The sequence below is a fragment of the Toxorhynchites rutilus genome, chromosome 3 (assembly GCF_029784135.1).
Source record: "Toxorhynchites rutilus septentrionalis strain SRP chromosome 3, ASM2978413v1, whole genome shotgun sequence".
NCBI lineage: Eukaryota > Metazoa > Arthropoda > Insecta > Diptera > Culicidae > Toxorhynchites > Toxorhynchites rutilus.
The window spans coordinates 229,625,955-229,644,349 of record NC_073746.1 but is presented as its reverse complement, the minus strand read 5'-3'; the positions used below and the strand labels follow the sequence as shown (position 1 = coordinate 229,644,349).

The window sequence follows — 18,395 nt, the reverse complement described above, 5'->3', positions numbered from 1 at the left end:
CAGAAGTACACATACATACAACAGAACAGCACGCTTATTTGCATGGTTCCTCGAAATAACATTTCCGCACTATACGTATCCCTATGTATCCCGTGCATCTTGTACATATATTTTTTTTTTCCAAAACACTACTTTTTGCACCGAAGGCATGTTAAAAATTTCATTAACATTGGAGAATATCGAGGTTTACTCAGAGAATTCTTGATTTTGTATTGTATAGTTAACGCTGTGGTGTCATTTTCGCTTCCAAAATAAGAATTTTAGAATGTCTTAGTATATTTCCTCATTTTCGGAGTTGAGAACAACCAATGAAGCAGCTAAAATCATCTTGAATATTGCATTCAATAAGTTATTCGATGGCGGGAAAAAGACTGTTACAGAAGTAAAATACGGAATGTGGATGATCCTTGATGTGTTGGAGGATAGTTCAATATTCTCTTCTGCAAAAGCAATAAATAGAAAACGATTACTGCAAACAAACAGAATGACTATAGCATACATAATAGGGACACACCTCAACACAGCATCTCAAACTCTGTTAATCATCTCAAAACACCATCGACCCTAGTGTAGAAAGTAAAAGCAATGGTCACTTGCAGTACGCGATCGTTCAATTCGATCACCACCAAAACATACCATCGGATAATATCCAAAACCCAATCAAGCGTAAACATCAGCCTATCCGCGGGTACCAGATAAACCAACGAGAACACATACCACTACTCGTTGTGTGCCGAACTCTATGCACTGTGCATAGAGGCGCGCCTTCAACACGGTGATCCACTGAGATCAACTCTCCAGAGGTGCTGGCGCAAGAGTCTGTTGATACGTCTCGCATACGAAAATGCAAACAAGCATCGCGCGAGCACGTGTTTGAGTAACATATGAACTCGACAAGAAACGGTTGGTATCACCACCACACACCACTGCGCTGTTTAAAGCTTTTGGAGAACGCTAGCACTATTAGAAGCATCAAAGAGAAAGGTATGTTCATCTAGCCAGTAAATACACATACATACGGATAGGCTTCGAAATGCAGTTCTGCACGATCTGCGTTTTATTTACACACTCACAATCAGTTGGTCTCTGGTGTGAAGAATTAAGACCGATAGATCACCTATCGGGTTTTAGGGAGTTTTCTGGTCGCAATAGAATTTCGAAAAATAAAAACATTGAAAGCGCACAGACGAAATATTTGGATTGATTAAAGAGCAACCGGATATCTATTTGAAATTATAATTTTTGGATTCAGACTTTTTCTCATCCGGCTGAGGAAAATGATAAAATGATTGCTAAATCACTTTTAATAGCCATACGTGAAAGGCTGCTGCTGAAACGGCGAGAAATGTATGTGGCCACGGTAATGTTGCCGGAAGGATTGGATAGAGAAATGTTGTTGCATTTGAATCGTGTTACGAACGCGCCTCGCTGGTTCTTGCTAATGGTTGTGTGTGTCGGTTATATAATATTTTTCCATCATAAGTACTATCACAAAAGGGTTGGAAGGCACTTCTCGGTGAGCAACAGCTGTTGCGAAAGTCGACCAGCATTATTGACATTCTGTAGGTGGGTTGATGGTCAGCAGAACATAGAAATGACATTGTAACATTGACAATCCACAACGTGGAAGTAACCAGATGTTGACGATACATTTAAATGTTTTTTTTAGAACAACAGTGGGTTTTGAGAGTGAGTTTGGATATGATTTTTTGAGAAGTTAAAGGGTACCCTATTCTGATTTTGTGCAAGACTTATGCAATTCCTACCGAAAAAGTGGTCCCAGGAAGTCATACTAAAAAGTCCAAAGAGTGAGAAAATTTTAGTGACAAATATAAGTACATTTGGGGGAGATTGTTCAGTCCCAATGAGCGACATAAAATATTCACCTACAACGCTGGTGTTAGGTAGCTGACCCACATTTTTACAAGCGGTGATGGAGGATCATATTTTTTAAAAAGCTTCTACGGATATGGTCAAATCTCAACTATGACAGAGTAAATGATGTTTCCTCGTTGTGGGCTCTTTTTACCTTAAACTAGCTCTAATTCAAAAAGTTCGCTACTACCTATTTGGGTCAAATATGCACCCTTTTTGTTATAAAATTTATTAAGGTAGCTTCATAATATCTCCATCATAGAGGTCTTGGTCCTTATTAGCGAAAAACTCTAGCAGTAGATTTTACCAATCTTCTCTTGATCCCAATTTATTATCCCTCTGGAAATTTTGCAATGCAAGAAAAAGGTGGTAATCGCTTGGTGTCAGGTCCGGACTGTATGGTGAATGCATTGAAAGATCTCAATCAAGTATTACACTAAAAAAAATTTGAAAAAAATTATGAAAAAAAAAATCAAAACATAAATTAAATTGCACGTATTTTACTGTTGCGTATCGGCACCATCAATACCATTCACAGTTTCAGCGGCCTGGCTCGCATGTTCGCATTTATAAAAGAAAAAAGTGTAAAATGTAACGAATTTCCTCTTTGTTGACCTCCATTGTTAACACCCCGTAACTCACAATTGAATGGAACAAACAAAAAATAACAATAGATTTTTGTCTAGTGTGAAATGTCATCTTTACAATGAGCCTAAACTTGAAATTCAATTATCGATATTACGCGAGATATTGATTACTTAGTCCAGCTACTGAGGAAATAATTAATAACCTTTTCCCCAACCTAATATTTAGCCATTATTGAAAAAAATCACACCCATATTTTCTATTTGGTTTGGATGTACATGCTTGAATAAGAGTAATCTGCAAAATCAGATTTATCCGATATTGCTACAATTCTGTTACAAAATTCAAAAAAAAATGAGAAAATGAGAAAATGAGAAGAGTCAAATTCGACATAAAAATGAGAAGAAAATATATTTCAAAACAGATATAATATACTATAACATAATATAAACTGATTTGATATAATATAAGGTATATAGTTTTTGATTTTTGAGTTTTTAATATGTAATATTGACGTAGGACTACGTCTTACCTTACAATATAGGGGCCCATTTTAATGTTTTCGTCAATTAATGGATGTATTTTGATTCCAAATACACAAATTAACAAGAAATATCCAAAGCCCAATAGGAAATATTTTTTTGTCTAAGAAATATATACTGCCCATGTTTGTATAGGTGACATAAGCGACAAAATGATCAAAATCGACTTTTTCGTTGCTACGCAATGTAATACGTATGTCCAAACATGCAAACAAATATTTTTGGTTTGAAAATATTTGAGCAGTTTTGAAAAAACGTTTTCGAATAATCACAGTTTGAACGCATAACTGATTTCACACAGCTTTCAAACATCGATCGAAAATCAACAATTATCAATATTTTGTGCCATAAGCTACTTCTACATTTGAATAAAATTCGTTGTGTAGTCCAAACATGTCTTTCATGATGGTGTCCATTTACTTATTTCTACTAGATGAATATAAGAAATCGATGAAACGTTGTTCATACAATAACTATTCCCTGTTCACTGCACCGCGATAAACGTAAAAAAGCAATCTCGTTTTCAATTTTGTAATTACTTAAATTTCTGCAGTTGAAACTTCATGGTAAAAACAAACAAAAATCAGATTAGTAAGGGAATCCAAATATTATTGACGTGGGTTTGAATCCCCTGCTATATTATCGACGGAATGTTACAACGCCCATGGTAATGTATAAATGACTTCTTGATCTTAAAGAGTAGTACGGAAAGAAAATGAGGCACAATCCTTTTTTTGTCTACACTAATTCCTATAAATTCTATAAATTCCCGTTCCCATGAATTTCTAAATTCGTCATTACAATTTTTCTTTTTTTATTTTGAAATAATCTTACAAGAAGGGAATTTCAACGGACTACGGACTACTTTCAACAGGATATGATGAACATGTAAAATAGAATGAAAGATTTCGAACGCTCATAACTCGACTATTTCTTGACGAGCGCAAACATGTTTGCATTAATCTATTGTTTGTTTAATTTCTGTTCCGACCAACAGGAGCAACTAAAGTAGCTGCAGAGTACAATTTTGACTTATCGCGATTGAACTTTTCCGCGAAGAAGGAGAAGCACTGTTTGAAAATACATTCTGTCAAATATACACTGAATATTTTCAATTTTTAAGCTGGTACTTCTATCAGTGATTTGCATGTCAATTTTGAGCGCGAGTTGTCAATTAGTTTGTTTACAGCGTCATAAAGAATAAGTGAACTATTTTTTGCTCAACGTTTTTTTTATTTGAATAATTCTATTGATCAACGATATTGTGAGAAATTTTATGTTGCAAACAAAATTTTCTTGTGCCGAAACTTGGTGATTCAATTATGTCGAACACACGAAACTCAAATTACCGCTTCGTAGGAGTTGTTTTGATAGCATTAACCCTCCTGTACTCGCGTGAAAAATCATAACACGTATACTCGCGCACGGTGTCACAGACCGAAAATTAAACTTCTCTGTAATATTGCCATTGTATATTTTTCAGACTTCATTCGCATTTATTTCAAGAAGAGGGTATTATTTTTATGAAAAAACTCCAAAAATATGTTTTCTTCGTCTTTATTATGTTTTAATAGTCATCTAATTCAGCCTCCTCAAAACAGAGTAATTTTTGATACTCCAACACAAATAACGAAATTCGAATTTTTCACTGTTATTAATTAAAAGTAAGCAACTGAATATAATTCATTGAAGTATAAATCGCTATAAAATAACATAAAAACGTATTAATCGATTGAAACCACAATCGATTAATACGTTTTTATGTATTGGAATAAGAATCAGAACATAGCATAACTGCATGCTCGAAACTAACATATTTTTTAAATTTCTTGCAGTTGTTGCGTGTTTATCAGGTCTTTAATCGAGAGCAGAATGCATAACCACCTCCTAGATAATTACCAGATGATAAAGGATCTGGAATATAAAGTTTGCATATTTCTAATATTCTTTGTCTCTGTTTTCTTGGTAAACTAAGAATTAATGCCTTTTTTTAGATGAGGCATAAAAAGATGATATAAAAGGATTTCTAGGAACTTGCTCCTTTTTTTCTCGTTTTCTTGTCGATCCATTATTAAAAAAATATCCCCGAAACTGTAATTGTTAAAAATTACCATAAGCTACCGATCAGTTTATCGTTTACTGTTTACAATTCTTCCACAAGTGTGTATATGTATGACCATTATGTTTAGCGAATAACTATACGAAAGTCAAACATATATTTTGCTTTTGAACGTATGAATCTAACGACGAATATATCGACGAATAGTTAATATATGAATCCATTCAATCCAGTTACATAAGGGACTGAAATCAAATAAGAATAGTCCTGTAATGATCTTATGCATTATATTCAACAAATATTCCACGCTACTAACATTATTCTATTCATTTCATTCAACATAATTCTAGTATATGAAAAAAGGCACTTGTCCAAAAAAATTTACTCCTATACTCGCGTCGGTGTGTCAGACCGAAAGTGTTAAAGAAGTGGCACACGTCCCCTTTGTACCAACACATGCGATACGCTAAACGATGACGAACGACGAATAACGAAGCTAGAGAGAATCGCAAAGTCGTAGTGTTGATATTTTCTGAGAAATTAACGAATTATTGATTTCTCGGTCTGACAGACCAATGCGCGAGTATAGGAGTGTTAAAAACATTAAAACGAATTCGTTGCGTTAGCTAATGGCAGTTTCTGAATACAGCTATAAAAAATTGTTCTATGCCTGGATTGTTCGTTGGAAAAAGAGTATTGCTTCAGAGGGGCCAATTTTAAAAGTGATAATTTAAATTTAGACAGACTTGACAGAATGTATTTATATCATTGCGAAAACAATCGTGCATCATCAATTATGCTTTCGATGCTTTCGATGAATTAACACATTAAGGACCGGAAAGAAATCTGTAAGACTACGCCTGGGACAGCACGTTTTGGGGCAAACTTGTACGCTTCATTTGTTCGGAATCCACGAATGAGATCGATTCTTTTGGTGTGGATGAGACGAAGACGAGCGATCGGAAGGCCTTGTTGGATTATTGCAAACCAACGACTTAGCCATCAAGTGTAGAAAACACGGGTTATTTCGTGATCCATCCCTAACAGACGGAACGCGAAACACGAGAAAACTCGTGAGCGGTCCGCAAAAGATGAGACGCCAAACACGAGATAACCCGTGAGCGGTCCTTAATGTGTTAAGAAATGAAGTAATACAAAGCGAACTGGAAGAAATAATTCCGTAGTCTTACGTCAACTATGTGGCCTAGTTCTGGACCACCCCCTATATTTTTTTTCAACGGGATGTAACTGAGAACTTTCCATGTCAAAACGACGCATTTTAGACATTATTTTCAAATGAAAACCATGGTGATAATGTAATTAATTGTTTCTGGTTGAACAAAAGAACAAATGTAAAAAAATACGAGTCCTGCAGGATAATTGCAAACCAGAAATATTTCGTTTACTATCAAATATCATGTTTCATTCCCGTCCTTTAGAGGATTTGGTATTGCTTCTTCACTAATTGATTTCTGATATTAAATTTAGAAATCATACATCATCCCATAGCCCTCCAATTAAATTGAATGATAAAATCTTCTGTTTTTTTTTGTAAACAAGGCCCATACGTTATAAATGTTATTCTAAATAGTTTAGGTTTTTCTTACAATCTTTTTTCACGTGTGGGATTCTGTTCGATACGCAGACCCAGAACAAGAACATGTGCGTGCAGAATGGCCGTAAAAAGCCGAACATGGCATCCACTCCATCCGCGTTGAGGAATGTTTAACCCCATTTGTTTGTTTTGCAAAAATGCGCGCTACAGATAACGATACGCACAAACATTTCACAAGGCAACACCACAGAAGAGGTGGAGGTGAAAAAACGCTAAATAACAGCCGGTATTTGCTCGTCATGCGCTGATTGACTCCAATGAGCCCCGTGGCGAAGTAAGTTTTAATTTGCACGGAAAATTATACTTAGAAGACCGTTAGATTCATTTACGGCATGAGTGAGAATGGAAAAAATGTTTTGAACCTGCCTTGATAGAAAATTCCGGAAGTAGAATTTCTGGACCATTTTCCGTTATTGTAATAAAAGAAGTCAAAGAATATAGACCTCTGATGTTTCAGTGAAACTCGCAATCTAACTTAACCTATAAATTTGTGTAATTGTTGTTGCACTAATGGTCGTTGTCGGCGAAACAAGCTCCAGCATATTCGATTGAAAGTCATAATGTGCTTACTTGTGTATTCCTGAATCGCTGCCAGCTTGACGCTTCAATAAAATCCTAAATCCAACCCCAAACTTGGGGAACTCGTGTCCCTTCTGGCGTCGATCACGTTGTTTTAGATCTTTCACTTTCGCAACAAGAAGCTTCTAATACTGCTTTGTCTCAACTCGTTTGCTCTGTTGAGCGCTTTTGTTCGATGAAGATTTATCTTTTTTGTCGTTGCTTCCACATATATGGCACACAACGAAGCTCGGACTTCCAATAGCCTATCGAAGTGCGATGGCGTCTAGGACGCTAATAGAGGAAAATAAAGCACTGCACAGCACTTGTAGCTAAAACTAGTTTCAATTGCACTTTTCCCTTGTTTCACATGCGCTCGGAAACCACCAACTCATATGCGGAGGAAGGGTTATTTCTCTCTATTCACAAAATATAAAAGCGCACTTTCTTTTGACAGTCACATTGCTTTTCTGTGGGTAGATATGTAGCGAAGAAAACTTGCACATGAGAAAAAAGATGCGCTTCACACGAGGCTTAGTTAATCTCAATCAATACAGGTCCACAAGGTCGCAAGTGTTACTTTCGCCATTTATGGCACTCAAGGCACCTGAGTTTCACTTTTCTTTCTTACTTTGTGCAATTCGGAAACAACTCGCGCACTTGATCGCTCAAATCACGAGCAGACTATTCGAATAAAATTAAACAAAAACACTCTCTCGCACACACGCACGCACTTTGTGGTGCCAAGCCCACTAAGATCAGTTGAACCCTCACTCCAACAATTCACGAGTTTTCCAACGAGCAGACCATAGAATTTCTAAGCAACCGGAATAATCAAACAAAAGCAATCGGGCAGGAAAACGCGCTTGGGACATAAGACACGCGCACAAAACCTAGCGATCGATATAGAAACTCGTTGAAAACTAAAGGGAATGCTAATGTTTCGAAAATGTTTAATACCAACAAGTGCTGCACCGATCGGTTCAGCTTCAGCTAGACGTCGTATACGCTGGTGGAGCCTTCTTGAGATGCTTCGACTCTCTTGGAGCGCGCTTTGGCGCAGATTAAATGTGAGATCTCGCTCTCTCACTCAAAGTGTTCTCCATCAAATTGTAACAGTGAACAAAAGGCGCGCTCGATCAACTCACTCACTCTCTCCCGGTTATAGTTGAGTCGTTCCCACAGTAGGGAGGGCACTATTCATCGATTGCAGGAAGTATGCGCGCGCTTTTGGAGCCATTCGAATATTCGGCTAGCAACTCAAATTTTGATTCGCTTTTAAATATACGCAGTGTGTCTATTATGTTTCTGGACTAATAAGAGAACAGTCACATGGTACCAAATCAGATGAACAGGACGGATGATTTGAGCCATAGATGCGATTTCAAGTAAAAAGTTTACGCATGATGAGTAACTGGTCATTCTGGCCATCAAATTCTTCGAAACTCTGAGATAATATTCGCCAGTAAGCGCTGAACCCAGTGGAACAACCACCTTCTAGATAATAGATATCATTTATGTCCTGGAACTTATTTGACACTCTGCTTTCTCATGTGGTATAAGCGAAATATATTTTGACGTAAGACTACGTCTAACCGGGATATATGGGAAGTAAAAACAAAACATAAACACAGAACATACAAGAAAAATGAAAGATTTTGGATGCTTATAACTCGAACATTTCTTAGTAGATCGAAAGATGTTCGCATCAATTGATTAGAAATATTTGTACGCATCCATCACAAAGAATAAAATATTATTTTTCGTGAAATAAACAATTGAATAATTGTTAAATTTTAAGGAGATATCTAAACGCCCTAACTGTCACGTTTTGTTTGGCCCGATTAACGGTTTCCCCAACACACACTTTAGAACCAAAGAGCTTGGGGAAATCGGTTTTGCAAATAAAGGCAAGTTGCGAGTACTTTTGTACTAGCTTGACTTTGTGCAGATCGGAATATGTTTCCCTAACACGTAGTTCTAATCTAAGGTGAAATCAAAAGTTGTTTCATGAAATCAATAATTTAATCGATACAAACAAATGATAAGCCAACGGTAGCCCCAGGTCAACATTGTGATTATGTCATAGATTCAAGGGGGTATTCTAGTGTAGAGACACGAATTTCGAACGTTTTTAGAGCTCCATAAAAATAAAACAAAGAATATTTTTACTATCTGCTGTATCATTATTTGTTCATCTATCTTTTAACAATAAAACAAAACTTGGACGGCGAAAAAATATTCATAACTAGAATAGTTAAGAGCTGATGAAGTGAGAGGGTTAAAAAAAAGTTGTGCCATGGCGTATACGATTCCAGCCCTTCTGGTTATCTGAAACAAAAAAATCGAACAATAAAGATGTCGCTATCGCATGAACCTCGGACAGGTCAGAAACATCGTTTTTGACAAAATGGTGGCCGTTTGAAAAACAAAATGCGGTTTAGAACGTTTTTTATTACGTTTCCCGATTTTTTAAAAATCGTATATCGTAATCGTAAGTATTTAAAAAATACTATTTTTAGAGGTTCATACGATAGAGAGCTGCCTGCAGATTGTATTCATATCAATTCGACATGAATCGGTTCAGGTGAACTTGAGATATCGTGTACGCCAGTTTGAAAAAATTGGTTTTGAGAAAAACGCGTTTGAAGTTCATTGTTATGGCCGTACCAGCTTCGAAATCGCATCACTAAAATGGCTCGAACTCGGTAAATAATACGATTTTCGATAAGTTCTTCCTAGAATATGTTATTGAACGTCTAAACTACAGAAAAAAAATCATTTTTCTAAAATTTCCAGACTAGAATACTCCCTTAACCCACCCATTATTTTATTATGACTGAACCGTTTAAAAAAAATTTGTGCATTTCTAACGTATCTATAGAGTTAAAACAGTGCTTTTTTACTAATATGTTAGTATTTTTTCGTATTTTGTAATACTATTCGCTATTATGTTCATCTTGTTTACGAACATCAACTATTCTTTTTAATTTGAATCAATGAATCCTCAACACATCACTGACTCTGGATCTCTTTCTTGAAGGTTGTGATGCAACAGACAATTAATAATTCCATACTTGATAGTAGGTATAACAAATCAACTTTTAGTGTCAGTGGCTCTCAGTATTTTTAAATGCATTGAATACTAAATTTCCAGAATGAAACAGATTGATTCCATAAAATAAAACAAAAACACATTATGAAAAACATTCCAAACATCGTTTGCTTTTAAATTTAAAACATCATTTAATTTTTTTCAAACAAATTCTGATCACTAGAAAGATACAAAGATAGACAAAAGAATGTTACTAGAGAAATTCTGTCAACCATAACCCTTCAAAAATATAAATATTCAGATGCATCTGATTGTTTTTGACATTCTGAAATTAAACAGAGGATAATTAAAGTAAATAATTATCCTCTGTTTAATTTCAGAATGACCGGTCCGAAATTTTATTTCGTTTGTTAAAAACTGCGTTTTTCCGTCGCTTTTATTTTGAGGTACTATTACGGCCTTCGGAAGCATATTGGGAATATAATTTAAAAATAAAACTAAAAAAAACTCACATCACGATAAAAATCCGAATTCTCTCGTCCCTGCTAATAGTTGACTGTGATACACTTTTGCATACAAACATACAAAATCGAAAAAAAAGAAACAATACAATAAAATATGCGTTTGCTGGTTATTTATTTGCTGGCATATGGCTCGGTTGTACTCAAGGCATATTGCATCGGGCGAAAGTTTAAATGTCAGTTGTGATTTCTATTCCAGTATCACTCTAACCAGCGAGCAACCAACAACCATTGTTATGGTTGAAAGTTAATTTTTTTTCTCAAATTGGCTTTTCTAACTGCTACGAGAGAGTTGCGAAAAACCACGTATTCTAAAATAATATCCGTATTTCGTAATTTCGTAGTCTTACGTCAACAATGTGGTTGTGTCCTGGTCACAATTTTCTATATCTTTTTCGTAGTATTATATTTTTATTATATTCCTATTGTTTGCAGAAACAAGAATCGATAATGAATTTTACGGTACCCGGATGGTCAAGATCCGATGAGAAACACCCGAGATGGCCATCCTTTGGTGATCAAGTATGCTGTTGAGACACAGTGGAGTAAAAATTGTGGTTTTTGATGATTTTAGTTGAAGAAGTTGGGAGTCAAAAAACGAGCCATAGAGAGCTTTAATTTAATTAATAGGAACAATAAAATGCATCTTCCATTCGACGGGTAAACGATAAAAACGCATAAGAAAATTTAAGTTTTTTTACTTCTAAAATGTTATTGAAATCCACCTATAACAATTGTTCATAACTATATCCATTACCAATTTTCGTATCTAAGAGAGCAACCGAATTGTTCTGAGCATCTTGCTTTTTTAATTAGAGCCAGTGAAGGCAAAAAAGTAAGAAAAAATCAATAACTAAGCGAGTATGACAGTTTATGCAAGATTGGTGAAAGCGAAATAAGCATTATGCTCATTCCTATTTGGGTTTACATTTTATCACTTTGTTATATGATAGTAATTTTAATAATATTTAGACAAATACTCTGATATGATTGAAATTTAATTTTATATTTCAGGGAATTAACATGTTCTTAAATGCATGTTCCAAAGAAATTCGGAAGAGCGAATTAAATATATCGTTGGTTTAGATTTCCAAAAGGTAGTTGATTATGATGTCACTAGTAGTGATTTCAAGTGAACAACTGTGTGGAAGAAGTAATGTTTTTTTAGTATTGTATACTGGAATTTTGAGTTCATACGAAAATGCATGGGTTCAAAAAAAAACAAACAACTTCAAATAATAGAACATAAAAATTGTTTGTTAATCATACAATTAAGACCCAAGCCGTACCAGCGCATACTTGAAAATTGTTTGAAACAATTATACGGACCATTGAATTATTATGTTGTTGACAATTCTAGACAAATCCCATCTAGAACAAACATTCGAATTAAATAAAAACACTACAAAAAATACTCATGACTTTCAGATCATGAGAAATTGTTATAGTTTATCCTGCCCGATTGAAACCATGAATTCGTGTAAAATTCACAATGTACATTAATACTTTTTTATGGTTCCGAGATGATATCAGATGTGAATTATACTTTTAATTTTGAAGAGGCTCGGGACGGAGGCTCAACATTTTAATAATTAAAAATCATTCAATAATCAAGAAAATCATTATATCTATACCATATTTTTCCCATTAGGTGCATGCTGCCCATCTCAGAACGAGGTAAAATCCACGCGATTCCCGCAAGCTTCGCGTATATTCGTTGAACCAAAACATTTTTTTCTCTGCTCCGTCCCACACCGATCTTTGTTTGGATTGCCAAGTTGTTCACCTGTAGATCGTATCGATCGGGTGAAGTCGGATTCCCATGATCGGTGCGTGAGGATCGTGCCACTAGCTCAGTTGTAGCTCAGATCTCCGACTCGGAAAGGCAAAACTAGCTTTATAGCCCAGTCACTACTACATGTCATGCACACGTGCTTACGGCGCAGCACACCTTGCGGTTAGATGAAAGTCCGCGTTGAGAGCGAGAGTGATTCATTATTATTATCATCGTGTGTGCTTTGGCTTCTGTTTGTGGAAGTGATTGTAAAATTAATACACGGGGTTGTTGGTTTGTTTATTTTGCAACTGCTAACTTTACAGTTCAACGAGCTTCCCTACTTAGAGATGCTCTCGTTGAATGAGTAATGAAATGCATTTGTGTTCGCCACCAAATGGGTTTGTTTTGAAAATATGACGGATATACATAGTGTATGCCATATTGTCTAATATTGATGAATGAATGACAGATAGTGAAATTTGTTTTTTTTTGGGAATTGGCTTCACATTCAAGTAAGCTAACTTTAACTCCAGACCGGTTTCACATTACTCTTCAGCCTTTATTAGTGTTCCATTTTCGTCTTTTTCTCGAAAATCTTCCACTCCACAAAAAGAGAGTTAGTGCTCGAAATAAAGTAACCGGTTCCCCGTAAATGTGCATTCCCCCAACGCCTATTCTGCTGATTCCGGATGCACATTGTTCTTGCATGTCCAAAAATAACTTTTGTAAGGAACTGGTTTAAAATATAAAATTGCGCAATTTTGTTGTTTCCCTCTTGGCAGTTCTGATGTGAGCATCTGTAGGATGGACCTTTCGCAATATTCAAGCCATGGATCATTTCTGAACTGTTACATGATGATTTACCATTATATCAGAATAAAAGCAAGCCTATAAAAGTATATCTAAGTCTTCGATCAAATACGCGGCCGAAATAGGAAAGCCTACAGCGAAAGGCAACTCTCCGCTAATCGTCAGTAGATATGTGTGGGTAAATGGTTCCGGATACCACGCCAAAAGGTGTTTTCCCAACAACCCTTCCTGGGGCAATTTAAGCAAATTGCACGCGCGAATATGAACTTTGGGACAATGCGATTTGTCTATCGTAAATATGCGATTGTTAGGGTGGGTCTCTAATGGGCATCCCAAAGCTACCTCTCTAATCGCTGTCATTAGGAAACATAACATTCACCGGGCAAATTGCAGGTTTGCAATCTGGCCACTATTAAACTGTGCCTCACTCACATCTTATTAGCTTTTAATTGTGGTATTCAACAAGGTAATTCTGGGGAACGCGAGTAGATTTGTCTTTTTTAGCAGATCGTTATGATTGATCCCATCAGCTGTGCTGTCGAGATTGATGGAAATCGTTGCAACGAAACGTTGTGATAAATAAAATGATGTACTATTATGATACAGTTGATTAAATGATTAAAAACATTTTTGTTTTGTTGTGTTTACACACAAATGAAACACAAATTTCTGCATAACTCAAGAACTAATCAAGCAAAGAGTAAGGGTAAAACTCGAGGAAGGAATCGTCCGAACTGAGATGTCATCATTTCATTATATTTTCTGTATCAAGCATATATTCAATGTGAGGGAGAAACATGGTATTTGCAATTGATAATTTTTGAACGAGAATTGGGTCTGAAAATAATTAGATATTATAATGACGGGTTCTGGTAGAAGTACTAGGAAATTCATAGTAAAAGGAATTTGTTAAGGGTCAAAATTAATCAATGAACAGTTCTGCGATTGATTCCATGGACGTTCGCTTAGTAAGAAAACATGAATGTTTGAAAGTATCTATAACAACAAACCATTCTGAGCGAGACGAAGTTTGCAAGGTCAGCATCATCAGATATGCATCAAATTTTGTGTAAAAATTGGAATTCCTATGATCCAAAACATTTGATATGTTGACAATGACAAGCCCAAGATGACTGAGACGATATCATAGGTGAATCTCTTTTCCGACATATAATATCTCAGGAACAATACTTGCTACCGACTAGAAATTTTGGACTATTATTAGAGAGAGTGTTTATTTTTAATAGAAATTTCCAAAGGGAAAAAAAGGTTTGATAAAAGTCAGTTGTCTAAATTTTGTCCGCATATACCCTATAGTGCAATATTACATTATTATGTTAATTATTTAATTACTTATTTTCCTTTCAGTCTAATTCAGCTCATTATGTGATTCATGATGTCTATATTTAGTCCTGCCGCACGATTCGTCAATAATGTAGAAACCACGATGTGCTTACCCCCGGGCCAATTACGATGTTCGATTTAGCCTAAACGCGCTTTGTGGTGGACAAATTGATCAAATTGTGTCAACGCCTCGCCTCGATACAAATCCGGTAATAGCTCGCTTCAATATTAATTATTAAATGATTGATTGGGAACGTTCGACACTCGTTCCCCCGTTGTATATGTAGCTGCTCCACTCTGCGCGACTCGGATTGGATTTCACAGGTCATTGTCAAATTAACCATTCATGATTGGTTGGTTCACTTTTTTTCAGCACATTGTCGGTATCCCCCAGTATCATAGCAGCGTATAATAGGTTTATTTATTTCCCAAGCAGCAGCCAGTGGAGTTTTATTTTAACGCCTGCAGTGTTCGGGTTAATGTGCAAAAATAAGATACAAACAAGCGAAATGCGTGCATTTATGACACTTTTCAGGAACGATGATAAATCAATTCACGGCTGCTCGACGAATCAATGTTTCAGCACTTGTTTTGTAGTCAAACCCCGCCGACCTCTTTAGTCCAGAGCAGTTAAGATCGCTATCAACGTTGTTTCGCCAAACTTTTTTGCAACCGAGCGAACCCTCTGGGTATTTGGATTGGGGCGGTACTATTAGTGAGTCCACTGAACATATTAGATTATTTAAACCCAATTGATAATATTTGGAAGGTGCATTTTTGTTTTGTTTTTTTTTTCCTTTGGCCAATCCTATTTATATGTAGGGGTAGAGGCAAATAAGCTTCGTTGTACATGATATAATGGAAAACTTACTCGTTTCCAATTTGTTTTTTACGTTCTATGTATAATATGAAATTAATCATTTGTGATTACCAATAGAATGATTATTGTTGTTTTTTATATAAACTATCGAAAAACTGTAGAAAAGGGAATTTCATCTTTATTCATCAAAACTGATATTGTTCGCCATAGAGACCCCACCGTGGACCTTAATGTGATTACACTTATACTTGAACCAGGCCATCGAAACTCTCTTCGATTTGTAATTGCGCAGATAAATCACAGATAAAAACGTCTGATGATGATTCGATTTAGTATTCGTTCTGTTCTGTTCTGACGTCAAGCGGCAAACATATATTTCCGCTGAATTGCTCTCTTCAAGGCCTAATAAATCTTCTGGTTAAATGTCTGATATACTAGCAAAAACTCATGATGCACAACATCGAGTTGACCCCTGATAACGGTAAGATCGCCTCAATTTTCGGCTTAACATGTTTTTTTATGTTTAGGATCTTGGTTCATTAGAGCAATCGACATATCCACTGTCTTCGTTACGTGTCGTACTTATAAGTCCAGTAATAATTTGCTGATTTTGGTTTGTATCTTCAATTTTGCAAATTTTGCATCAAGCTTGCTGCTACAAAGCTACGTGTAGGATAATTTGCGTTCATAAGTGATTGTAATACAAATCAGCAAATTCAGAGCACATAAATTCATTGTTCATGTAATTCTTAAAAAAAATTAAATGTCTTTGGAAAAAGTATTGTCCCACGCATTCCAATGCTTTTCTATATTTCTGACATTTTATGAGTTTCCCTTCAAAACAATTTCATTTCCAACGTACAGCCACGTTTAACAGGGAGGTAAAGAGTGTAGAATGAACATCTAAAAGACGAACGTGAAAGAAGCAATGAGAGAGTTCAAACACTTATTTTGCAGTTTGCATCATTCGATTGGAAATATATCTACGAACAATTCAATAATTGTCATTCTATCTAGGTAAAATAAAATAGTCAACCTCAGTTTTTATTTCCTTATCCAGTTGAACTAATGTGCGTTTTTTTTGCTTCAGAATGCATTCTCAGAATACGCACCAAGCAAGCATAGTGCAGAGCTTGCACTGGTGCGTAGAAGTAAAACAGAAGACAAATATTGTAAATTTCATTGGCGATTGGCATTCTTTTTTCGGTCTGTGAGCAGAGGTTTTTCTCAACGCGGAATTATTTCGAAGAGAGAGGCAATTCTGATCATTTTAAAACATTTTTTTCTCAAATCCGAGAAGGAAACTCGATGAAAAGTAACTTCGCGTAGATTTTCTGACCGTTAGGTGAAGTGTGTTTGTGTATGACTGATTCTCACGTAAACATTTTCGATTTTATGCGTTGTTAATGGTGATGGTAATATGAATATGGAATCTCTGTGCCTGTGGTGTGTGTCTCTAGAAGCGATGCTTACGAGATTTGACGATAAAACCAACTTCCGACATATGGCTAGCTTGTGCATTATTCTCCCAGGAATAAGAACGATTCATGATTCAATTCAATCTTCAACTGTTTTCATAAAACCATGCAAACTAGCGTCCCGTTCCAGGGGCACCAAAAATTTCCACTAAAGGGTTATTTTAAAAAGTTCCATGAATTCTGAAGTAATATCCGAAATGAAATAAGCAAATTTATTTCTATAAATTTATTGCCGGAATAGATTGTGGATTTTTTTGTATTTTTAAATTTATTTCCATCAATCAATTATTTTTGCGAATTTGTGCATTGTTTGGGGCGCCAAAGTGCAGCGTATTGCAAGCCGTGTGTAATATTAGGCTGTCAAAAAAGTCCTGCGGTATTTTTTTTTTGAATTTTCATTTGTTCATAAAATTAGTTACAATCATCTGTTTTAAGTCAAATATACGCCGTTTTGTTCGATGACTTGTTCCCAACGAGATGCCAACTTCATAATACCCCTGTTATAGAAGCTCGCTTCCTTATTGTCAAAAAACTCGGATAGCCAATTTTCACAGGTCTCTTTTGTGGCTAACTTCTGACTACCTAGCTCGTTCGCCATGGACAAAAACAGGTGGTAGTCACTTGGTGCAAGGTCCGGACTATACGGCGGATGCAAAAGAACCTCCCATGCGAGCTCCCGGAGCTTCTGGCGCGTCACCAAAGAAGTGTGTGGCCTGGCGTTGTCCTGATGGAAGACAATGCGGCCTCTGTTTATCAAAGATGGCCTCTTCTTCATGAGTACTACCTTCAAGCGGTCCAGTTGTTGGCAGTACAGGTCCGAATTGAGCGTTTGGCCATAGGGAAGCAGCTCATAATAGATTATTCCTTGACAATCCCACCAAACACACAGCAGAACCTTCCTGGCCGTTAATGAGGCCTTGGCCACCGTCTGAGCCGCTTCAGCGGGCTTCGACCACGACCGTTTGCGCTTCACGTTGTCGTAAGTGACCCACTTTTCATCGTCAGTCACCATCCGCTTCAGAAACGGGTCGATTTTGTTGCGATTCAGCAGCGATTCACATGCGTCGATACGGTCAAAGATGTTTTTTTCCGTCAACGTGTGTGGCACCCATACATCGAGCTTCTTTGTGAATCCAAGCTTCTTCAAATGGTTAATAACGGTTTGATGACTTATCCCCAGCTCTTGGCCGATGCTACGGCTGCTACTATGCCGGTCTTTCTCGGCTAATTCAGCGATTTTGTCCCAGTTTTCGACGACAGGCCTTCCGGAGCGTGGCGCATCTTCGACGACCTCTACACCAGAACGAAAACGTTGAAACCATCGTTGTGCGGTGGAAATGGAAACTGTATCGGGTC

At 36.4% G+C, this 18,395-nt stretch overlaps 1 protein-coding gene across 17 annotated transcripts in view; it reads right to left on the bottom strand.

Annotated features, from left to right (window-relative positions):
* Positions 1–18,395, bottom strand: part of LOC129778219 (TLD domain-containing protein 2) — a 438,692-nt gene that overhangs the window by 270,512 nt on the left and 149,785 nt on the right. For 6 of the 17 annotated variants that reach the window (XM_055784968.1, XM_055784973.1, XM_055784975.1 and 3 more), the window contains exon 1: positions 7,247–8,173. The exons of 6 other annotated variants lie outside the window; for them this stretch is intronic. The gene's annotated coding sequence lies outside the window, so the exon portion shown is untranslated. Of the gene's footprint in view, positions 1–7,246; positions 8,175–18,395 lie in introns of those variants that run through there. 5 more of the 17 variants (XM_055784966.1, XM_055784972.1, XM_055784974.1 and 2 more) reach the window with 2 other exon arrangements.